A 25905-nucleotide genomic window follows, 5' to 3' on the forward strand; every position below is an offset into this window, starting at 1 on the left:
TACTTTAACACTTCATCGAAGTAAATCAGATGCTTTCAGCAGTTAAGAGCAAAGCCTGTTGTTGCGGAAAGCATAAAAGTGATAGCAGTGGCAACAGAATGAGAGAGAGAGAGAGACGATGGTATTTCCCACACTGTCTGTCCTTCCCTCATACTCTTTGCCTCATACCCGCCAAAACTCTGTCAGCTCTGAAAATAGATGGCTAGCGGTGAATTGAAACAAATTGAGGATTTCTACAGCTTGACAAGAGCGGCCAATTCTTCGGCTGCCCCCGATTCCAACGCAGAACGGCAAAATATGCCGTTTCTGTCAAAATCTTGATGGATGGCAGCGAGAAAGAAATCGGGCAGCGCGCGAGGCTCTCTGTCTCTCTCGCACATACACAACATAGACAGAAGCTGCGAGAAGAATTTCGCCTCCAGAGCCGACGATGACAGTTCCAGGAAGGCCCTACCCATCATCCCAAGACATGGTTTTCCTACACCCAGAACTGTGATATACGTATAACCCCCCCCCCCCCCCCAGTAAATATACAAGTATGCCTGCATGCATTTTGTGTGATAACATTAGAACAACAAACAAAAAACAAATGATATCAACAAAGCTGCTTGTCAACATGAATTTCTGCGGCTGATTTTTTTTTGAAATCCTGATACCTTAACATATTCAGATTGATATTTGTTTTCTTCTGAGAAATATATGAGAAAATCCTCCTGCCTTTTTTTTTTTTTTTTAAATTAGCCAGAATTTTACTATACAAAAATAAAGGAAACATAAAAGTCTCAGAGAACCCTAGCCTGAAAAGCCCAGAATTAAACTTATACAACGCGTTACGAAAAACGCCAGAAAAATGAATATTTTTAGCTTCAACATATTATCACAATTTGTTGGATTCATTTAGTGCAAATTATAGCCCACATTCATCGTAACATTATTTTTATGAGGTCATGCAATATTTCATCACCTATTTCCAGTTAAATTTGCATCCTCAATATCTTATGGTGGATTAGCGAAAAAAGCGGATGAGACTGCTCAGATACCTCTTTAATATTATCTTTAGTCTTTCGATTGGATCTAAGTCTGGAAGAGGTGGGAGGTCACTCCAAGTATCTGAATGATGCCACGTCTATAGTTTTCCCAATCATTTTTTTACAGCTTGAGATCAATGTATTCTCGCATTATCATCCTGGGACATGTCATTACCTTCACATATAAAATATATAGTCATTAATTATGCTGAGAGACTCAGCTAACTTCATTTTGTTGACTCACAGTGTTGCTGGCCCTTGTCCAGCCCAGCAGAAACAACTCATATCAAAACACTTCGTCTGAGGCTTGCGCTTTGCACTTTTTTGGCCACTCAGCGTACTATTCATTTAAGTATAAAAACAGCATAGAAAACAGGTCTCTCACAGGTGCTCCACGAAACCTGGAGCAAGAGCTTTTTTCCGCAGCTCCGTGGCATCAAAAGCTGGAAAATGTTTCATAGACGCTGTAAAAAAATATCAATACTTAAAAAATATTCATGTTTGGTTGGGTTTCATTGGACAATCGCGTAACCATCAAGGGTTCGAAATATTAGATATTCCCTTAAATAGAAAACCCATTGCAAATATTAAAAAACTTCCTACGGGCTTGCGCGGAATATGAACCCTAATTGTTGCCATTTCCATAGCTATGCATTTCATTAAATTTCACATCGCTCCAAGTTGATAACATTCTTAATGGAAAATAGAAACCTCGTGTTACTTTCTTAGTTTAAAGCGATGACTCGCGTTGTAGCATAACCAACGAAAACTGCAGTAGAAATGCAATATTATCAATATGCGCATAATTAAAGAACATCGTCATCATTTCCTAAGAACAAAACCGAAAAGGAAATAAAAATTAAGAAAAAAAAACTGACACGGAGACAACCATTAATTAAGAGCAAGGGTCCAGCCACAGAGAGACCTAAACACATCCTAAAAGGAAATAACTTCGCGTGTTCCATTCAAAGTCACATACGCATACACCGGAACACGAACCCGCTGAGCCTATCAATGAAATGACATTCGCTGCAGAGTTTTAAAAGGAAAGGCGGGCCGAGAAGAGAAAAGAGATTCTAGCAAAAGTTCTAAAACAAATTCACAAAACTAAGCGCGTTATCACGTTGCTCTCATCATCAAAAACTTCGGCAGAATGCAGAAGGATTAGATCAACTTCCGACTGCGCGAACCGAGTTTCCTCTTTTCCCAAAGAGGCAGCAAAAGCCAAAGCTTTTTCTTTGCATATACACACAAAAGACAAAAGACCACAGACAGAGAGAGAGATCGTAGATATGAATAGGAGCAATAGAAACACGCGCGATTCCATTCCCGACTAGTTAACAAGGGATGAGATAGAGAGAGAGTAAAGTATAAAAGAGAAGAGGAGCGTGATAACTAATATATCTGCCGTGATCCCATAGAAACTGTTCTAATCCGCACACACACACCACCACGAAGAGAAATGAAATTTTCACTAGAAAAGCAGCAAAACACACACAGGAGCAAGTAGCACTCACTCCGGCTTTAATTGCCACCTTAAGACAATACTCGGAACAATAATCGGGCTGACTTTGGTAATCGAGAAAGCGAAAAGCATCGCACCGTGAAAATGTACAAACTATATTCTCACCCACATACACACACATATACTTTCTCCTTGCTTCCAGCCGCCAACGTCTTTCGTTTTACCCACAAAAGAACACCAGACCCTTAAACAAAGTGAGTCCTCTGCTGCTGCTGCTGCTTGCTATAATACTTATAAGCGCTTTTATTCTTTTTCGAAGACGCCGAGCACACTTCCTGTAATATAATCTTCGGGATCCACTGTCTTCTCTTCTCAGCGAGACAAATGGATCCCCAAGAAATAAGCTACGGTAATTTTTCTCGGCTGCGAAAACGGCGCCCCACCATAACTCATGGCTGGCTTCAGTAAGTCTTTTATGCCAGAGGGAGAGAGGGGGGGGCACTCTCTCTCGCTCACAAGGGGGACCCTCTCTCTCTCTCTCTCTCACGGATGTGGAAAAGGCCTTATTAAGGATTTTGCTTCCATTGAAAACGGGAAAAGCGCCCGTGAGTGCGTGTGTGGTGGAGGATTTCTTCTAGAAGGGACATTGTCGCTGTGAGAGAAGCTTTTGAATACAACGGGGCCACCACCACCAGCAGATGATGCAAAAGGGGCTCGAAGCTGCTCCTCAAGAAAAGGATGATGCCTCATGCTTTGCCGCCCTCCACAGCCCACAGAACACTCTTTCCTTCCAGAACAACAAGAAGCACATTTTTGCGGGTTGTGGACTTTAGTCAGAGAAAAGTTTGTTAAAGAGAAGTAAATAAAATACAAGAGAGACACACACATTTCGAATACAACGAAAGACACCCCCTCATCCTTAAAAAAAATAAAGAGTAAGTATAACGACCAGCGTTGTCGCTATTGTTGTCGCTCGGAGACAACGAAATTAGCGAGACTTGTGTATTATTCCATCTACCCATTTCCACCCTGTCTCTTACAAATGGCTTCGAACAAAAGTCCGACAGACCCAAAGTGATGTTCTAACATTATCGTTCGCGGGTTTTTATGCAACAAGGTTATAAATATTTACAAGGTAATTCTCTTGGACGCTTTCTAGATGTGCATTTGATTTAAGTACGGCGAGTACTTTTCGAATAGTTTTAATACCGAATAGGATTAAGATCTGTTCCTGATAAAACGAGACACAAAAATAATAAAACTCAAAATTATTTTACAAAAAAACAAACTGTCAAATTCAGTTCTCATATCACTTCGACTGTAATGTAAGCGAGAAAAATGTTAATTATCGTATAGTAAAACATTTTTCAGAACTTCGTGGTTTTTTATAGATATTCTCATCATTTGGGCTCCACACATTGATGAAATATTTTCTTGTATTTTATATTGATAACTAGATTCGCCGAATGATTGTCGATCACTGCTATTTCAAAATCTTGCCAGTGAAAATCTGAATCTTTTTTTGTCGTCAGAGAGAGTATGGAAAGTATCGGAAAGATCAGATTTTAATACATTGATGAAAGTATATTTCCTTTATATAGCATAAAGAACGATAAGAAAAATTTTGGGAAATAGTTTTCGGAACGGATAGTCATGAATTGTTTCCGTGAATCAGGCTTTGAGCATGGTCAAGAAATTCTGCAGAGATGCTAATACCAGAACAGTGGAATAATGTAGCAGCTAAGATAAATTATTATAATTATAAATCATTAATGTAAATAAAATCAATAAATGTTATTTGGAAAACAGTTTCGCAACTGATGATAAAATTTTCATAATTGATAATCATTATCATATGTGAATGTTGATTATTAATTTGAGATTTGTAGCTATTTCACGGATCCGAGATAGACTAATTGAATAATTCGAACTTTTTCCAGTGACTTTGAACTGCGAATTAACCAAGTTCGACTATATATCTCTGCAGGAATCGGTATCTTCAAGCTTAATCTCTTTTTCTCAAGGGACATCTAAGATTCATTTCAGAACAGGTGTCAAGAATTTATGATTGCCACTTGAATGGAATGATTTAGTGTGTCGATCAAGAATGAGCACTATTGAGGGTAGTGTCTGTGATCAACAAGTTGATAATGACTGCTCTGTACTGATACCATTTCCTACAGGTGATGAAGACATCTTATAGCGATAGAATTTCTAGTGCCTTGAATATCGTTATACCGGAGTTTGCCTTTACATACTATGTAAGTATAACTATATTTTAATTGTATAAAATACATTGAATTTTTTTTTTTGTCTCGCTTAGTGGGAACACGGAACCATTTTAGTCTTAGAAGGTTACACCGCAACAGCCACTCATATAAGCAAGGTACAGCCCTATAATAAAATTACAAAGAAAACAGCAGAGGTTGGTCTCACAAGAGAGAGAGAGAGAGATCCTCGTTTTGAAATAGACAAGACAAAAAAAATCATATAGATATTTTTTTTAATACATTTTTTAGCTTTTCTTTCAGTTTTTTTTCTTTTTGGTTGTTCTTTTGGTTTCTGTGTTTTTGCAATTCCTTTTTGTATCTGTATTTTTCTCTCTCGCTCGGGTGGCTATGGTAAAGGCGGCAGGATGCATAGTCCAGGTATATGACTGACAGCTTTACCTACCAGTTGGCTTGATTCCAAAACGAATAAAAGCAAAAAAAAAATAGGTTCGAAACCGGTTTGAAACCGACCAGCGAAAAATAGAAGGTTCTGAGAACATTCCCAAGAGTATTTTTTTTCACTTATTTTTCCTTTTGCTAGCTATTTCTACGTTTTTTATATATACATATTTTTTTTTAATTCTAAATAAGCTAGTCTCCAAAGTTTTTTTTTTGTCTCTCCATTATTTTCTATTCTTCGTAAAGAAACAACTGACCGCGAAGAAGCACCTCAGTAAGCACAATCCAATAGAGACGGATTTACCACGTAGGTAGTTATTAGTTATCACACCATGAACGACAAATAAAACAATAAATAAAATATATATCAGTTTTACAACCAGAAACTATCGGAAATATTTATTTTTATGAATTTTTTTTATCTCAGTTAATTTTTTTAGAGTATTTAAGTGAACATTAATTTTATAATTTGCAGTTAAATTAGGGTTTTCTAATTTAAATTCGGGGCAATTATAATTTTCTCCAGCACATTTAACACCCATAATACTTCCGAAGTTCAAACGAGTATTTCTCTGGCACTTATTAGAATAGTAACCTGTATCTTAAACTTCACTGCATATCAACTAAAACAGCTAAGAAACAAACTTTACAGGAAATTTGACCTCGACAAATTATGGATATTTTAAGGACAAGTTTGCGGTGCTGAACATTGTCTTGCGGCCCTGTAAAATATCTTTAAAAACGTCCCCTTCCCCCACAAGGAGGTATATGACAGACCCCGACGATACATAATTTTTCAATGTTTTGTGCTAATTTTTTTTTGTTGGAAAAATACACTCGGGAGGTTCACTAAAATTCATGACTAATGGAATACACACACTGGCAGGAACTATTCAAAATTCTTTTCCAATACTTCTCTGTTTTTCGCCAAGCACCAGTTTTGTTTAATTTTATCCCATTTTTCTCTCAAATGCGAGTAATTTCAGTAGGAAGGAGGTCGTCTGGTGGATCCCCAAACCCCTCTGTAATTGATTTATAGTGTAAAAAAAATTAATTTTCGGTCCCCTAGGACCTGGAGCCTCTGTCAGCCTACCTTAACCGGAGTCTATGGGTCTAGGCAGTTTTGTAATGAATTAAGCGGTTGAATTGAGAGCAACATAGGTAGGAGTAGAATCCCCTTTCCCTTAGAAATCCGTTTTCTATTACTTTTCGGATTATCCGAGGTGTCCTCGGTCCCGTTTACCTCGGATTATCGAGACTCCACTGTATCAGAAATGTATATGTGATGTAGCCAATACGTATTTGCATTTTAAAGTAGAATACAACAGTTGAAGTCAAATTAAAATACGTAGCTAATGTATTTTAGTCCGGTTTTATAGACTCCTATGTTTTGCGATCCGATGCGGCTGCACCCTGATTATTTTCGCACAAAAACCATACCGATAATAAACGGAGACGTACCAAACAAAGCAAAAAACGGCTACGCAGCCGTTACTTGACACGAAAATTATATTATAACTTGGTATAAGTTGCAATAATTATGTTGCCTGTCAGCCGTGTTTGATGCGCCATTTAAATCCCGTCATTCAAATCGCTACTTTGAAATGATAATTCGGCCGTTAAATTCGCGGCTGTCAGTCACACGTCTTCACAAATACCGATTTCCAGCCCCAATTTCCTATTGATCGAACGCGTATCGGTGCATCTCGAATCATTTCTCAATACGCAGAGCTCCGCGACATAAGGTATATAAAGCTGCTAACTTCAAAAGAAAAGCAAAAAAAAAAAAAAAAAAAAACCGGAGAAAAAGTACAATCAAAGGAAATGATGCGAGAGATCTTTTATATGTATTTTATTTTTCGCTTACGAACAAATAACATTAAGCCCCATATAGAAATAAACGTCACACTTAAAGATTGTTAACAAGCTCAAAAGAGTTTTGTTGCTAACAACAAAATAAAAGTGCATTAAAAACATCGTTAAAAAAAAGAGGACGAAGAGGATAAAAGTATAGAATCCTAAGCTGGAAAAAAAAAGTGAAAACGGGAAAAAGTAAAAATAAAAGTAATATATAGGGAAAAAAACGAGAGAGAGTGTGTATCCTCAGCAGTAGTGCTAAGCTCCTTGGCAAGTCCTATGTCAACAATCAAGACTGACAAAGTGGAAAGGTTCCTAAGTAAGCGTAAACAGTGTGTGCCATGGCGGCTGCTCAAGCTAAAAACTTTTACCGCCCGTTTTTAGTGTTCGCGCGGCCATGTGGTCCAGAGAAGAGTCAGTCTTCTTGAACTAGTTTCATTTTTTTTTTTACTTCTTATTTTATTATTCGCCTGGAGCTTTTTCAAGTCATACGGAGGGAATGTACTTTATTACCTCGCTAACTGAACTTGCCATGATCTTTCTACATGCGAAACTCTCTTCCTGTGCTTTTTAAAAAAACAACCAAAAAGCCCCCTTTTTTAGACCGAAGCTTCCGTTGCGGCAGCGAATGATCTGACTCCCGTTTTCTATTCTTGAAAACTCGTCATCCTGGACAAGTAGACAGAATGACTCTTCTCCCTACCTCCAACAACGCCTTCAACAAATAATAATACAGTGGAGCCCGTCGCAAGAGAACGTGAATAACATTCGCTACATCCGATGTCCTTCATATTCTATACACGATAAATACTCGGGTTTAATGAGAGAAATAATCTTGAACCAGCGTTTCTCATTCTCAACCTATGGTTCGCAAAGATGGGATAGGTGGTCCGCAGACAGACTTGAAAACCTGATTTAAATCAAAATTATTCCAATATATCATAAATAATAACGGTATTCATTTGAGGTTGTATAAAATTTCAGACCTATATATACTGCAAATCAATAGCTCTTCAAGTGTATGTAGGAACTCGGTCGAAGCCGAACAGTTGGCCAAAACCGTCAACAATAATGGGAATTGGTTCTCAAACGCGCTAGTGAATGGCCACTCACAAATTATTGCTGTCGTTGCAATAATGTTTTTTATAGTTTCATTTATCATCCATTTATAAATTAGAAATATATGTCACTAATGAAACTGTAAAAAATATTATCATATTCCCAAAACATTTTTATATTCTTATATGTTTGTGAGCAGCTATTCACTAGCGAATTCGAAAACACGCTCCCAATTGTTGACGGTCTTGACCAACTGTTCGGCTTTGATTGAGACCCTACAGGTGCGTCGTGGCTCCTACGCCATCGTCAGAGATGATCTGTGAATATCAATATGTATCCGTTCAATGCTTTCAAGTGATTCTTATTAATTTTTCTGGGGAGCCGCGGCTAAACATTGACTGAGACAAGGAAGATGTGGGTGACGGAAGTTTAAAAATCGACTGTTGAGTGCTCCGTCAAACTGTTACAGACGCTGACGTAAACGGAGAACTGGGTTTATGCCCCTCACTCTTCTTTCGAACAGTTTTGGAAATGAACAGAACCAACGCTATCTATTGTTACAGATTGACATCTAGCTATAGACGGCACTGACTAGAACAAACCCATAGCTATTCTCGGGATGGTACAACTGTACCTCACATTCGGACTCTCACGCACACACACACACACACACTCATTTTCTCTCTCTCTCTCTCTCTGATAGAATGTAAAATTCTCTTGAATTTTTGATTGCATGGAACTTCATTCTATGAAAAAAATTCTATTCTGGACGAAAATGTCGTAATATCTGATATCCATAAACACGCAATTCGTTGTGATATTTTAAACATTATTTTGGTATTGCAGGTTCACTGGGACGAAAAAAAATCATTATAACCTATACTTCGTAATACACAATATCGTTGTGAGAGAAAAAAAAATCTTGTTTCTTGTTTTTTTTTTCTAAACCACATAAAAATGTTTTCAAGAAGATCTTTTTCTACGTGCGCGATCACTATAAGTCCGTGGTATCTTGACGCGCAATCTCTTTCATTTAGAGTTTTAACAGATTTTTTGGTAGCACCGGATAAGAACGATTTAAGACACCGGAGATTTAAAGCAACCAAAGATGTACTAGATATTCTCGGAAATCGTCTTCGTCATGGATCAAAGCTTGATTCTCAAACAACTTCGAAAAACTTTACAAGAAACTTTTCGGGAACGAGAGAAATCGAACGAATCGAAAGGAAATCCTGATATGTTCGACGCTGGTACCACACACCCAGAACTTCAGAGTACGGAAAATAATCGCTTTCTGCGGTGGAATCAAGACCGACAAACAGTATCCTTAATGCCCTTTTCGAGAGAACACAGCATGAGCTGGCTCTTCAAAGTCCATGACTACAAAACAGCTAAAAGCCATTGTTCTCGTGAAATTGGGCGAATCTAAAAAAACAACAAAAAATAGAGAGAGAATCTGGCCCATTACGGCCCGGAATTCAAATTGTTTTCCAATTCCTCGTGGCTCCGAGTCCACTTTGCGTTTGTTCTCTCTCTTTCACGCTATTTCTTCGGCCCTTCTTTTCCCATCCGTTTAAAACCAAAGGATTTCCAATGATATAAGTGATGGTCTCTCACACGCTACGCCGCTCACACAAGATCAACTTCGTAAACAATAAAAGCCTCAAAGAGCGGATAGAGTTAAAGCGACGACAACAATAACAAAGGAGAAGCTCGTGGCAAATCACGCCGAGATATTTTCTCGCACGAAATAACAAGCAATAATGAACAACAGACGGACGAGAAACAAAAAAACAAAAAAATAGAGCCATATAGCAAACGACATAATCTACGTAAAGGACCCATTCACAGAATCCATCTCTTTCTCTCCACTCGACCGTCAAAATCAACAAATACTAATCACGTATAGAAATCAGAAAAATAAAACCGAAACCAAGACACTCTATCCCGATCAGATTGACAGCTCCATCTGTCATTCCGAAGACGGTGAACGGACAAGCTTTCAAATGTTTTATTTTTCATCAAGTCTCAAATAATAATAACAATAATAAAAGAGTCTGTCCGAACTATAGAGAGACAAACGTCCTTCATTGTGGAAAAAAATAAAACAACAGAAAAATCCAACTAATGCCTATTTATCATACGACGCATAGACTTTGAAAGGTCTTTTCCCTTCCAACAGCATCCAAGACAATCAAAAAACAATACATATAAAAAAAAACTTTTATACCTAAAAATACAGAATATTCAACAAAAGAACGGTTCAAAACTTATAAAATGTGCACTTTGGATTCACAAAAAAAGGGAGGGGGAAAACAAAGGAACTATTCCATTCCTTGAATTTTGAGGTGGGAAATAAAACAAAAAATCAAATAAACAGCCAATTTAGGGAATGCACGAATTCCTTAAAAACGCTTCACTTTATTCACGTGTGTTTGCTCCCATTTTATTTTACGAATGTTAAAAGTGTAAGAGAAAAAAAAAGGTGGAAAGACAAAGTGTTATTTGTTATTGTTGCTGCTATTTAAACAAAAAGAAAAACAACAAACAAATGTTGCAACTTCGGCACCTTTTCTTAGAAGAGATGGGAGAGAGATAAAGCGCAAAAGAGGTTTGATGGAGACACATAGAAAACGCAAAAAAAAAGAGGCAAACATATATTCCAAATTTCTCGTGTGAGGTGAAAAACGTCAGCGAATTTGACATCCGCAGCGCGGGCTTTTGTGTGCTAAGAATGCTAAAGACGCAATGCTTTGCATAGTGTGATCTGTCCCAGCCACTAAGCATCACGACCAACAAACCCCAACAACAACAAACAAAATAAAATAAAAATAAGAAGCCAATGCGTCGCTCGAACTTCACTTTATTACTGTAACACACACACAAATATACATACATATATATATAATATAAAAGTTGTTTTACACAACGAACGCTCTCTGTCTCTCTCTCTCTCTCTCTATCTTTTTGGTATAAAATTGTATAAAAATATAAAAAAAAAGCGAGTAAAAAGTTACCATTGCACGGATTTTTTATTTTCATATTTCAATTCTCAGACTCCTTTTCTCTTTGAGCATAAGAATATATTAAGGACAAAAGAAGAGACAAGAGCGAAAATAAAAGAAAAATCTCCCTTTTTTCCTCTGCCCGACATAACATACAGCAGCTTTCAAAAATTTTCGTTCATCTCATTTCCAGAGAAAAAGCGAAATAAAAATAAAGGACTGTGTGTGGGAAAACATAAAAATGCATCGAATATCATCATTGCGCGCGGCGAAAGTAACAAGTTTTCAGAAGAAGAGCATAAATACAAGAAAGGAAAAAAAAACGAACCAGAAACAGGTCTTTCTATCTCTTTCTACTAGAAAATTCTCTTACAAAAACAAAATAAATAAAAAGTGTCGTAAAACCATTACCTAGAAGAAAATACGTATAAACTTTACATAACAATAGTAGAAGCCTTTGTAACCCGCGTAGAAGAGCAACGAATGCAGAACTAAGTGGAAACAAGACTATTGTTTTGTCAGACAATTATATGAATATCAAAGAATCTCTGATCTCTTATTCAAGAAATTTTTGGCTATCGAAGAAAAATGTGAATTCCAGGGGAAGAAAAATCTATTCAAGCAGAAAGAATTTAGATTATATTTGATATTTAGTTGCTGAAGAATCCCGGAATAACGTGTGGTGACAAGTCCCCAACGGGCCCGGTTTTAGCGAGAGTCTGCATTTAGCAAGCAAATTGTTGCATTTCGTTTGATACCGTGCTAATTACAGTGAAACCTCCCTTTAACGATATTTGATATAACGATGAATCACTCTAAAACGGTTTTTTTTCCCGAATCTTGTTTGGAATTGCCAATAGTATATAATGTTAAACTCCTATCGATACAACGATACGCTCTACTACGATAAATCCTTCTAGTATTACGATATTTTTTGAGGAAATCTTGAAACTGTGTGTGCTCTCTACAACGATATTTTTTTATATTTAACTCAAAAAATCCCCTTCACTATATTTTTGAATTCCTCACCAGTTTTTGCTTTTTCGAAGGTTTTTAATAATACCGGTATTTCGCACTATCTACCCTCCGAAAATGTTAATGAAGTTACCGTGAAGCTATTTTTTGTGTAATACACGAAAACATTGTGCAAGAAGCTGCTTTACAGGGTGAAATAACTAATTGAATTCATCAACTTATCAATTAGAACTTTTACTGCAAATAATACTTTTAATGCATTTTATCGTGGTACTAACAACGCCAATTTCAAAGAGACGTTACCAACAGCATAAATTTGGTGGAGCCTGATGATAATGCTTCCTCTCGATTTAACGATAATCCCTCTACAACGACATTTTTTATCTTGGCTCGCAGAGTATCGTTATTTCGAGGTTTCGCTGTATATAGCAATTCTGTCTTTTTTTAGCAAGTTTTTTACGGTAGCTCGAATTTGACGAAGAATTTAAATGGGAACCTTGAAAAAAATGAATACAAAAATGAGAGAAAATGCAAAAACCACAAAACTGTGAGTTTCTTTCACTGCTCTCATAATATAATATGGATATAAATCACTTTGACAGAGGATGGCTGTCAATCAAATGATTCGACAGCAGGTTTATTACCCTATAAGTTTGTTGTCAATCTGCATGAATAACAATTCCTCTGCAAAGGATGAATGAACATGGAAAATGAAGATAAGAAACTGATCAATCAGAATTTTAAAAAAAACTGATCGATTCAGCCATTGCTCAACTTCCAATACAGACTCCATGTGTTTGGGTGTAAGGATCATATAAGCGTATTTTTTTCTTTCATGTGTATTGTGTTCTTTGTTTTTTGGTGAAAAAATGTGCAAAATAAAAGTTTTCATTGTCAAAGTTAAATAGAAATCGTCAAAATACGAGAAAATGGTGACAAAATAATATTTTCTCGTTAAATCTATAGTATTATATATATATATATACACTCTCTGTAAAGCATTATTTTCCAAAATTTCATTTTTTACTTGGAAATGGATTTAACGAGGTTTGCACTGAAAACGAGTTTCTCATTATAAGCGGGTCCGACTGTAACCAGCGTGAGGCCCCTTTCATGAGGCTCCTGGGCCGTGCGTTAAGGTTACGAACAACGGGACTCGTGAAAGGGGAGGAGGCACCAAAATCACTTGAGGGCTTAGGGCGGGCATACATGCTGGACCCATGACCCTTGAAGCCATGCGGTGGTGCCCGTGACCTCAAACCTGATTTTATAAAAATGAACTAAGCAGCACATAAATGACTCGTGGTGCAGTTCCACACCACTCAAGTATCCCATGGCACATTTCCAGTTCAGTTAGGGGACCCGCGACATATCTACAGATCACTTTAGTGATCCACGGCACCGTTCCATAGCACTTAAGTGACCCGCGGCGCATTTTCAGATCACTTGATTGACCTGCCACGTTATTTCAGATCACTCAAGTGGCCAGCACTCTCCTAAAAGTTAAGTACCCTTGGCTTAGGGCGAGTTGCGGGCACGGTCTATGCCCACCATAAAAAGAAGAGGTACCCCTTACGGCAACTTTGACATGGTTATACCTGAAATCTGCGTAATTGTAATCCTTGAATGCAATTTTCACATTGTGTTCAATTGAAGCGTTGATCAAGCGCTCGTGAGCACGAAATCAATCGAGCATTGAGCACTTTTGGTACTTCAAAGAGCACCATGGTGCTCGCGAGCACAGATTGAAGATGTCTGGCTTAGGACCTTCACATATCATAATCCGGTTCTCTGCAGAGCTAAGTGGAAACAAGACTTGTTTTGTCAGAAAATTATATGAATATCAAAGAATCTTTCATTTGTTCTTCAAGAAATTTTTAGCGATCGGAGAAAAAAAATTGTGAATTTCCGGGGAGAAAAAAAATCTATTCACGCAGAAAGAATTCAAATTCTTTGGTATTTAATTGCTGAAGAATCCCGAGGATAATGTGATGACAAGTTCCCAACTGTGTCAAATGTTCACTCGAAGAAGCAAAAATTCATTACGTTCCGTGAATCGACAGTTTTGAGGCAGAAAGGCCGGGCTTTTCCCCCCTTCTAAGCAGAAAAGGACATCCTCGCAGTTTGTCTGTCTCTCATATATGACAAGGCGAAACCTCCCCGACACACCTGACACAGTATCCAAGCGGTAGGTGTGTATTGAGAGCCAGGCCAGCCCATCACCACCACCATAAACCCAAGTCGGCTTGGCGTTTGCTGCTACAGAGTACAGTATAAGGTTTTGCCCTCTCTTCCCATTGCCGTTCCGGCACTGGAACCCTTACTCCTTATAATTGAACTATGGACTTGACCTGCCACGCGTTATAACTGACATCTTTAATAAGGTCCATGTATCAAGAGTCGGAGAGAGTGAGAGAAGGTGCACGCTCTGGGTGGTATGGAAGCCACGTGAAGGTGACAATGAGACGACGTTGGGAATAAATGCGAGAGGGCGAAGGGCGACATGTCAGGAACGTATGGGGTGCGACAGATGTAGTGCTCAATTATTTCGAGAAAAGACTCCCGGATAACTTTTTTTTCCCCCGTCTTTATACCATTTTTTTTTACCAGATTTTCCTCTTTCGGTAGAAATTTATCCGAGAATTGTATTCGAGGGTTGTGGGGGAATTAAATTACCATCGTTAGAAATTGCTCAGAGGATCCATCTCTGAATAAATGAGACGTCTGGTAATGCTGTAGTCGTGTCCGCACATTCATCGTAATTGAATAATTATACTAAAAATGAGATTTCTACCGTTAGTTCCATTTCAAAAAAAAAAATCAACAATTGAACAAAACCTACATATTCATGCGTGTGTAATTTACACTTACATGAACGTGACCAAAGACTTTTCAACTTTAATTTATTCGAGAACAAAACACAGAAATTAATTAACTAAGCAGCTTAAAATCGATCATAAATGTGACTACGTATATTCATTCTAAAAAAAAACTTCATTTAGGTGTCAGATGGGCTTTTATTCCGAAAAAATCTGTTAAGGTCTCACTACAGTTACCGGTTGACGAGGCAGTCAATTTAAATATTTATTATTTTACACAACAAACCTATTTAAACCATTCCAAATATTTCACACACTAAACATTTCTGAAATTAATTTCAGAGTGGGAAGTGGAATTCACATTCAAAAATCACCCTGAATCTTCATCATCCCTAAAACGATCTTAATAAGATGAGCCTCTGGTTTAGCAACTAGCTAATGAAAAGACATTTCTAGTAAAATTTGAATTTTAAATTTCAGCATTTTTTTTCAAATTTATTAATTTTTAACAAATATTCCAACGTCAACAATGGTGGTCCATCTTGTTGAGTTTATAGCACATTTCATCACTGGGGGAAAAAATGAATTTTTTAAGCCTGGACGCGCGCGTTCTGGGATCCCTTAAAATCATGGGCTTATGCCAACTGGCCATTTTTTTTCCAATTTTTTTTTTAAAAATCCATCTTTATGAGTAAATTACAACACAAAAACCAGTAACTATTTTAAAATCGTTCCCTAATGACGGTCAATGCTATTTTCCATATCTATCATATCCGTGAGAATCAAGTGGGTTATCCTTCAATTAACATTTTATTTTTCTTTTATATAAGACGTTAAGTATCCAAAATAAAGCTAATAAATTTTATAATTACCGGAATAAGCAATAATCGTAAATATCTATCTTAATTTTTCAGCAAAAACGAAGCCGAAAATAAGCGCCAATAGTGAATTAACGTAAAAAAAACAAAAGCGGTTAAGTGGTGGTTTTTTTTCCCAGTACGTGTCGTGTCCTCATAGGCCATCATTTATGAAAATATATACATATAAATAATTTTTTTTTTTTCCACGGGAGCCTTCATCTAGTCTAGTTTTGAAGTGGCTATCTTCGACATAGCTCCTGGCACAATGTATCTACTGAATAAGTTTTCTCTTTAAGTAGCTGTTAAAATAACCGCAGGCAGCGTCGTTTCCTGCCTCTTTTCTCACACACCTTAAATCTTCCCTGAGAAGGATATGATATTTATTACCGCCTAAAGTTTTCACTATAAATTACGACAAATCTGAGAGCGTGCAATGGAGCAGCAGCAGCAGCAGCGAGACGAATACAAACGCGCGCTCGCGCCACGACAACCAAAAACGAAAAGAAAACAACAAAAAAAAAACGCCATTGGATCTTGGCTACGTGCCGTAGAGAACAAGAACAAATACCAAAGCCTTCAGATCACCGTTTTCATAACGTAAAAAGCCTTCTTCACTAAAAAAAAAATATATATATTATTTTTTTTTCCCCGTGCAAAAATCGTAATTTGGCGGACTGAGAATAATAATCTTAGCCGCATTACCATAGCAGTTTTCCTTTTTAATATCGATAGTGAGAAAGAGCGAATGTCGCCAAGAGTGGTAAATAATAATAGAAAGTAATGATAACAGCAGCAAAGAACCGAAAAAAATATACAGGGAATCCTTAAAAAAGAATAATAATAATAATACATATATGGTGGAGAGGGTTAACAGCGTTTTTCTCTGGCTATTAGCATCATCGTATGCGGCTTTGACGCATAGGAATCCGATTGGCGGAATGCCAGTATGTGAGCTGTGCTCTCTCTCTATATACCTTCGAAAATAATAATAATAACAATAAAAAACCGTATTTTTGCTGAATCCTTTTTCGTTTTTTTTTATTTCCCGAATTCTTTTACCTTATCTCTTTTTTTGTATTTTTTTATTCCTCTCCTTACCTGGCGCTTTTCCAAGAACGTACTATTTCTATGAAAAGTTTCGCCCGTGCCTTATGAATATACAGGTAGCCAGAAAAATGCTGTGCCAAAAAAACAATTACCCCCCCCCCCAATTCCAATTCGCGTTTTTTTTTACTCTTTCCACACATACGCAGATGCTTTGCGATGCTACTTTTTAGCCCCCCCCCTCCCCAAACCAATCTGTTTTTACGGGCAATTTCACCACAGGCACGTGAAAAACTCTCGTTTGAAGCTCGTCCTTTTTAATCCCGTTCGTTCTACCTATTAGATGAACAAGAGACTCTGATTTTATTATTATTTTTGTTACGGGTCTGTCACGGGCCTAATTAGGCTGACTTCTAGATGCTGGATGTCTTTTGAGTTAAGGAGGAGACAAACCAGTGGATTTCGTCTGCGATCTGTAGCAATTAGACGCGTGAATTCTGTTGCGATGGTATAATCCTAATATTGTTCTCTTGAAGGCATAGGTCTGACTAGTAAAAATGCGAAGATTGCTGAGTCATCGACACGGTGGCAAGTTTAAACCAAAATATGTCTTTTTTGCAGCTCATTACAATGTATTAGGCCGGTCTGGTATTTGAGACAGTTATATAAATGAGGTATCGAGGATTTATCCGAATTAGACCTACCCGTAAATAGAGCTTGCAGCGATTTCGCAACAGAGACAATTGAGTAACAGTAGACATAATAGATGTGTACACAAACCTGTAGACGTATTCACATCATGACTCCCCACCCGGGGTGGAACTGACAGGGCACCAGCCCTGGGGACCGAGCCAATTGATTTCCATCATGTTTTTGGTTTTTAATGTTATACATTTACTATAGAAGAACCCGTGAAAAGTCTAACTCTTGGCAGCCGCCAATGATCCTAGCCTAAAAGCCCTGCTCCAGAGGTTGGGGGGGAGGGGGTGTCATGACTCACATCAGTGTTATATTTGTGGATTTATCTAACTAAGTTCTATCTATTTAGACATATTAAAACTTTTTTTTAAAAAACTAGGTATTTAATACAGCTTACTTTTCGATATATGAGTTTAAAGAACGGGATGTCTCATTCCCTTGCGGTCCGTGATTGTTACTCATAAAAATCAAACCATTACTCATAATGTAATGAAATTTGCTATATCTTGGCATATCTTGCTATAACTTGGAAATTTGCTATAACTTGGGTACATGAGAACTATGGTGACGTCACAGCGTTAATTTTTTGAATAATGCTGTCTTGTTGTCAAACTCACCATGCCTCTCATATACCAAGGTATGTCCGTAGCAAATTCCATAACTTTATGACGATGAGTTCGATTATGTAAAATAAAATCAGGAGTTGAGAGAAACCGAAAAACAATACGGTTTCGGAAATGCAGCCCGTTCGGCCCGATAGCTAAGGGGCCATTCAAGTATTACGTAAGCAGATTTTCAGCCATTTTTGACACCCCTTCCCCCCTTGTCAGCAAAAGTCAGCAAAACACTGACCCCCCTCCCCCCTTGTCAGCACAAAAGTCAGCAAAACACTGACACCCTCCCCACCCCCGTCAGCAGCTTAGAATATTTCATACCTTCAAAAACGGGTGGTTGATGCCGTAAGAAACCTTCAAACCCCTCCCCCCTTGTCATCAAAAGTCAGCAAATCCGAACCCCCCCCCCGTCGATGCTGACGTAATACTTGAATGACCCCTAATTTAAAAAACGTATTCACGTAAAAAAAGTTAGATTCCGTATAAGAAGGAGGAATTAACGTGTGTATGTTTATACAAAATGATTTCAGACTGCGTGACACATAGGTCAAGATCCAAAAAAGCGCGTGTGTAATAAGGGACGCGCAGATTAAAAGTCTGTCGTCGTTTGTGTACTAGAAGACATCGTTAATGATATCAGAGGAGAAAAGAAGTCCCCACGCACTCATACATAAACTGCAGATTCGGCAATTCGTTAAAGCTGAAGACCAAGGAGGGCGGAAAGCCTTTTCTACTCGAACAAACCGTTGATCGAAGGGTACCGAGGATTAGCATGCGACGAGCTATTGTCCAATTCCCTTCCACCACATTACACTTATCGGTTTCCAATTTTCGGCCCGCCGAAATGTCTCCTCGCAGCAGTTACTCAAATCTACAGCAAAAGTAAACGCCCTTCTGTACTAAAGGAGAGGAGCGAGAGAGAGAGAGAGAGTCAGAGTCGCTTAAGGAGCAAGATGAAGAACAAGAATCATAGGAAATGCGAAGATAGTCAAGTATAGCGTGTGTATACAGACACACACACATATACCATGGAACATATTCCCGGTAAAAATATCAAAAGCCTTGAAATTACAGAGGCGGAAAGGGATACCACCACCACCATCACCACCACGTCTTAGGTTCTTAACGAGCCGCCGAAACAGTTGAAGCCGGTGGGAAAAGAACGAATGAATAACCGGGCAATGGACTAAAGACTTCCTCGGCAAGGTCTTATCATATTTTGCTGGGTCCGATATCGCCGCTCTAACGGCTTGGCGAAGCCCAAGTGCCTTGCTGTCATCCTTCTACCACAACCAACCTTCCTTTCTTTCTTTCTCCATTGCCGATAAAGACAAACCAAGAAAAAGAAGACACCAAACTTCAGAAGAGAGAGAGAAAAAAAAAGAATGGTATGGATGTGTGTACAAGGCTTTTGCCAGTATATTCCTCTCGCTTTCTCTCTCGCCGCCAATGCTACTGCTGGCTGCATATGTTGTATGTGAGAGTTGCACTGTTTCGTAAAATTTGCTTATCATGTTGAATTGATCGGAGTGAGTATTTTAGAGTGGTAGTCGTAGTAGTAGTAATGGTGGGCGATGTGTGCGTGTGGGGCACGTGTCCCCCGAGCGTTTCGGAGATTGGGGTGGTGGGTGTGTTGGGTCTGGTAAAGAGTGACTGGGTGGAAAGAATGGGGTCCGCCGGGGTAGAAAACCTAATCGAAATATTCGAGCCCTTCCGCCCGTAAAAAGCATCGGCAGAGTTTTCCTCCGAGATAAGGTATCGAAGGGATGCGGGATGGAAAAGGATGCTGCAATGATGTTAAGAGGATGGAAGGAGAATAAGAGAGAGAGAGAGAGAGAGAATCCTTTCCAACCCATTTGATGTGTTTCAGTTTTCGATCTGTGTTGGAACATTGCAAGGGACCCATTCATAAAATACGCCTTGACGTGCAGGTCGTGGCCCAAGGGGAGGAGAAACTCAGCACCCCTCTTGATCCCAAAGGTGGTGACAACAACATCGAACAACATCATTGCCTCTTCAACATTTTCTTTCACTTTAAAAAAAATTCTAAATATCATTTTTTTATAGAAATAAATGGTTTCCTACAAAATCTCAGACGTAATACAGTCAAACTCGGTTATAACGACACCTCGGTTTTTTTACGGCAATAATTAATAACCCCATAGAGGATAATGTTATGGACCTTGCCAGTAACATCAATAAACATTCGGATATAACGATATTTTTTCGTCGTTTTGTAGCGTTTATAATATCTAACGATCGGAAAGAAAGGATTTTTAAAAAAGTTTGGGGCTTCGAGACGTACTCCTAATTGGCATGACCCGCATATGGAACATTACTATATTTTCATTTAATTTCACCCTTTCCGACTTTTTTCCTATTACAAGAATTTCAAGTTTCTCCAGGTTTTTTTTCGGGTCAAATTTACTTTAATTATTAATCTTCACCAGAATCAGAGATGAAGGTATTTTATGCATAATTTATAAATTGTCTAAAAACAAATATGACTATAAACTTTTTTTCCCCCCGTGAAACGTATTTTAAAAATCACTGCATATTTTCTTGTACTTCACGCCAAGAAATTTTTTTTTGATCAAATATGATCACCCCAATCATAATGAAATAACAGCTTCTTTGCATAGCATTTGATTGCATCTGATTACATTTTTCGTATAAAAGGACTCGAAAACGGCCACCGTGGTAAAATGACGAAAATTCACGAAATCTTCGTTTTCGTATAAGCGAGTTTGACTGTATTTTTTTTTTTCCACGTGGAAAATTCTGATTCCGCTAATTGAGAGAGTAAATATGAATTTCGCCTTAGAGTTTCTTATAGTAGAACTAGTCACTCGTTTCTTAAAGGATTTCCGAAAGATCTCGAAAAGCCATAAGCACCAACTGTAGAAACCACACGCCGTTTTCATTTTAAGAGACATAAAATTTATAGCCGAAGAAAAGACGTTACCAACACGAGGGGAAGGGATATAAGGAGAGGATATACAAGTTGCGGGTATAAGAGAGAAAAGCTCCGAAAACGATTGTCGAAGAGAATTTTCCAAGAGCCTCTTTTCCCATCGAGACAAACCACCTCTTGCCGTTCAACAGATGTTCTTTTATTTGTCCGAAATAAGCCTGACATCGGTGGGCACAGTACACGCTGTTGTTCGGATATATACATGATGAACAACGTTTAGGAATCGTGATGAAACATATGGAGAAGAACGCATTATGATCGTTCCACTTGGAATGCTTGCCTGCCCTCTTTCAACATCAATCACCAGCGCAAATGACGCCGAACTCTTTTCTTGTATTATTATATTTATATCTATATATATACCTCTTTTTTTTGTTTCTCAGTAAAAACCAAAGAAATTCCTCAGAAAAAGAACAACAACAGGCGAGATGACACAATACTGAAGAATTTAGTTCCATTTCAATGAAGTTGAATTTTTCTAGAAATTGAACTATAAAGAATGGCCATCGCTCAACCAATTTTTGGAGATTATAAAAATGACGAGAGTGAAGGAGAGAGAAAATTTTCGATTTCGGGACGAAGCTCATTGTTCGCCAGATAAAGCAAGAAAGCAATTTTTCGAACGTTCATATTTTGTAGAAGAAAACTCGAGCGTTAAATCGGTTACCGGCTCCACATATTCATGTAAGGACCGGAGGGATACAAGACGAGGGGCAGATTGACCTGTTAAACGCTATGTCGGCCTTCTAAAAACAATAAAACCGCCAGTCTTTTACTCTTTTGTAAAAGAGCTTTTACTCCCCATACCCTCTCCGATAAAAGCGATCGTAAATAACTTTATCGACCGTAACCATCAATAATTCGAGGCTCTATTAAAAATGTCCGTCTAACCCGTTAAAGCAGTTCAGGTAACCCTCCCCACGTCAACCATTAAGTCGTGTATAATGGGCAGCCATAATGAATAATATTTAATAAAAAGGAATCTTCAAAACCACCTCGTACCCCCTCGGGCCTCCGCCATCGCCGATACACAAAAGAATGAACGCAAGTCCATCCACCGCCCGTTAATAATGCTAATTTCCAGCTCGGATCCCGACGACAAAGATTCGAAGAAAATATCCTTTTTAAAACCAACCAATAATCGTTAAGGCTGTAAATCATTTAAAGGAGTTTTGAGGCGTTCGATTTTTAAAACAAGAGCCATATCCTCCGTGGCGGATGGGGTCGGTGTAGAAGCGTGTTTTCAGAAAAGTGGTTGCGGGCCATAATACATACTACAGGAAAAACGGAGGGTATACACGTTGGATACAGCAAGGTCCAAGCAAAACTAGGTGGGTTTCGTGGGAGTCGGCAGTCGATCCCCCGCAGAATCTCTCTCCCCGAAAGATAGCGCCACTGAACTGGGAATAAAAGACCAAGCCAGCGCAAAAAGGAAAAACTTCCAAAAGAAAAGAGTGCAGGGACCACATCTCTTTTGCCTTGTCAAGAAGAGAGAGAACTGGATGGAGGTGGTCTGGATCTCCCGTCGGTTAGAGAGATAAAGGCTCTTTAATGCCTCCCTATACCTTTCCTCTTCAACACAACCAAAATGAGCTAGAAAACTGCTATGGAGAAAAGACAGAGAGAGAGAGAGAGCAATGGCTTGTGTGTGTGTGGAGGAAGAGGATGATGGCAACAGAAAATTTCCGAACCCGTAATGTGTTAATCAGTCCCTCCGACAATTCATTTAACACTAAGAACCAATGCTTCCAAGGTGGGTAGCTCGATAAAATAACAGATTTTTAAAGTTTCTCTCTCCCCCTGTCTTTATCATTTCCGTCATTTATTTTCCTCGAGGCCACCACCAAAGCGAAAGGCTCCTCGAATTATTATGGACCCGCGACGCTAACCTTTTTCCACCTTCTCTTTTGTTCCAGAGAAAATGGGAAAAATCGGACGCGTGGTAAAATACGGAGGAGTAGGAATGGGTTGCGATAGCAGTTGGTGATGTGCGCACTCAATGCGAAACACACATGGAAGAGAGTGAGCGTTATGGCGAGTGTGCGGTAAGAGGGAAGGTGATATTAATTGTGCAGCGGCACTCTCGAGAAAAGCAACAATAAAAACCGGAGATATTGTTTTAATTGCTTAATTTGCCTCTCCGTTCCCCATTTGTCTCTCTCTTCTTTCGGGGAAAACGCGCCGTTCACTTTGTCTCTTTTTGCTTAAAAAGAATGCGAGAGAAGGGTTTAGGCAGCAGCCATTTAATTCCGACGCAATAGCGTTCCAATGCATGGCGGAGGTGGATGGATGGACGGACGGAAAAGTAAAAAAAAATAAAATTATTAAAAAATCGAAAATGCCCCGGTCACTAAATAATGCACACTTTTCCTGCGAGTACAAAAGGGGAGAAGAGATGCGGTATCTTGAGCGAGAGAGAATGTGTATGTGTGTTGGATGGTGAGAGCGCGGCTACCATTTTGATTTATAATTAGAAAGAAGCTCCGAAATTTTAAGCGGAAAAGAAATGGGAAATTTATTGCGGAAGTTAAGAAGTGTTCGCGTACCACGGCAAAAGAAAGTCATTCCAAGGAGGAAAGGTATTCCGTTCCTTTTCCATCTCCATAAGCTTTATTTTGACTTTTCCCCGACTGGAATCCAATGTCTTCTTGTTCTTCTTGACTATATCTCGTTTGTGATGAAAGTTCGAAGGAATTCGCCGATTAGAATTCCCGTGAGATTTCGACCGCTCTAGGCTGTTTCAATGATTAATCTAGGCCTAAATATAAAAGCGTAAAATGGCCGTGAAAGATAATTCAAAACGCGACTCATATGCCCGTGATTGAGATCATGTTGTGGAATACATGGGATTTCACTTAACTTTATGCGTTGAACAAGTTCAAAAACGTCATCAATTATATAAAGTGGAGTCTCGAAATCGAAAGTGTCAAAACCTCACTCTGTTTTTACCAAAAATGCGTTTTGTGTCATTTTTCCGTCGATGCCATTTACATTTGAAGAAGAACTTCTTACCAGGGACTGAAAGGGTTTTAATCCCCTAGGCCAGTGTTTCTCAAAGTGTGCGCTGCGGCTCCCAAGGGTGCCGCCAACTTATGTAAGGGGCGTCACGTCAAGCTGGAGATATTGATTTGTGTGCCTATTTATGCTTTGAAATGATTCTTTTGTAGGTTTATGTCTTTTATATCTATTAAATTATTTTTGCGGAGCCGCAGTCGAACCGAGAATAGGGCAAAGGGACCGCGAGAGACAAAAGTTTGAGAAGCAATGCCCTAATCTATGGTCTTCGGTGAGCCCACAAGCCAGAATTTTTCATAGGTCTTTCTATAGTAAATTTATAGTGTAAAAAGAAAACAAAAAAAAATCATATTTTCATGTCTGGTCCCCGGGCCTGAAACGCCTGTTAGTCTCCGTTATAAAGAGGAAATGGGTTTTGGAAGCCGTAATATTAGGCCGGTGAATCAAAAACTAAACAGCTAAGAGTAAATTTTTTAGGTCCAAAGAAAACTAGTTAGAACAGTTTTATCAGATGTAGAATAAGTTCCAACCCCGGTGGCCAGAGATGGACCTTGTAGAATATTTTATTACAAGCTATTTACGGTATATTTACCATGAAACAAATATAGGAAGGTCCCTTCTCCCCTGTAAGCTGTTTTATATTGGTGTTTTTTTTTTTTAATAATCCGAGTTTTCAGTAATCCGAGGTAGTCTCGATCCCGTTCACCTTGAATTATCAAAACTCTATGGTATAGATAGATCATATGGAACCTCGAGTGGATTTTCTAAGACTGACGAAAAAAAGTATATACGATGGTGTGACAGAATTAAACAAAACAATGTATGCGAAATCTAGGATGTACTTGTGTTCATAGGCATTTAGAAGGCATCAAACTTCTTGAGAAGGTTAATACCCTCCGTGAATATGAACTTTTCGGTCACTTCGCTACAATAATACTAAAAGGGGCAAGCTACTTGAAGCCATAATGCAGTGTTCTCAAACTTTTGTTCTGCCCGCGGCTCCCTTACCTCAGTCCACTTTCATCCACGGTTCCCCAGAATAGCCAAATAAAGTACCCCTCCGAAACGCTAGACACTTGAATATCAATGGCACGACACGACGTACAGTTCGGGAGCCATTGTCATAATGAATAAATAACACAGCATGTTTTTATGTGGTGGGAGGATTTCGCTGCATGACAATGTTGTCATTCAGAGAACATTAGCACGAAATGGATTAAGGTCCTGCACCACAAATCCTATATCCCGATCTGACATCATGTCAATCGTTTAGACATTCTTAAAAATTCTTAAGATATATGAATGAGAGAACCAGCATCGTCGTCAAACAAAACCACAACACCTAATAAAAGCATGGTGGAATCGCTTATTCATGATGACTTCATCTCTCTAACTGGCATTGACGAGATATCTCACCTTACAAGCCTTTTATTTTAGCAATATAACAAGCACAGACATTTTGTAAAGCTGGCAGGAAATCTACATCATAAAAAAACGATATGGCATTTTACAAAGGATTTAGCGATTTCTGCTATGCCGGTTAAAGGGTTGATACAGCTCACCTCGATGTATCTGGCTATTCACGCCGAGCATTTGCTTTATGCTTATGAGGCTGGATACTTATAATCACTCTGGGTTTCCTACAGATTGCTTTGCTTAATTCTGCTACACCATCTGACATACATTTTCATCCGTCTTAATAAATCCGCTCGAACGGATATCGTTCGATCGACCCTTATATAAACCAAGAAGGCGGTACGTCGATCAAAAACCAATGACTTTGCACTCGGGCTATTGGCAAGAGCGGAAGGACATTGAAGTA

General features: G+C 38.6%; 1 protein-coding gene across 2 annotated transcripts in view; it reads right to left on the reverse strand.

The window, feature by feature from the left end:
* The window catches only part of LOC149065599 (homeobox protein extradenticle-like), a 325830-nt gene that overhangs the window by 177205 nt on the left and 122720 nt on the right, over positions 1-25905 (reverse strand). The gene's annotated exons all lie outside the window — the stretch shown is intronic.

The sequence above is a fragment of the Pholcus phalangioides genome, unplaced genomic scaffold, assembly GCF_987345545.1.
Source record: "Pholcus phalangioides strain wild (caught in Gottingen) unplaced genomic scaffold, Ppha-v1.0 ptg000039l_1, whole genome shotgun sequence".
NCBI classification, from domain to species: Eukaryota; Metazoa; Arthropoda; class Arachnida; order Araneae; family Pholcidae; genus Pholcus; species Pholcus phalangioides.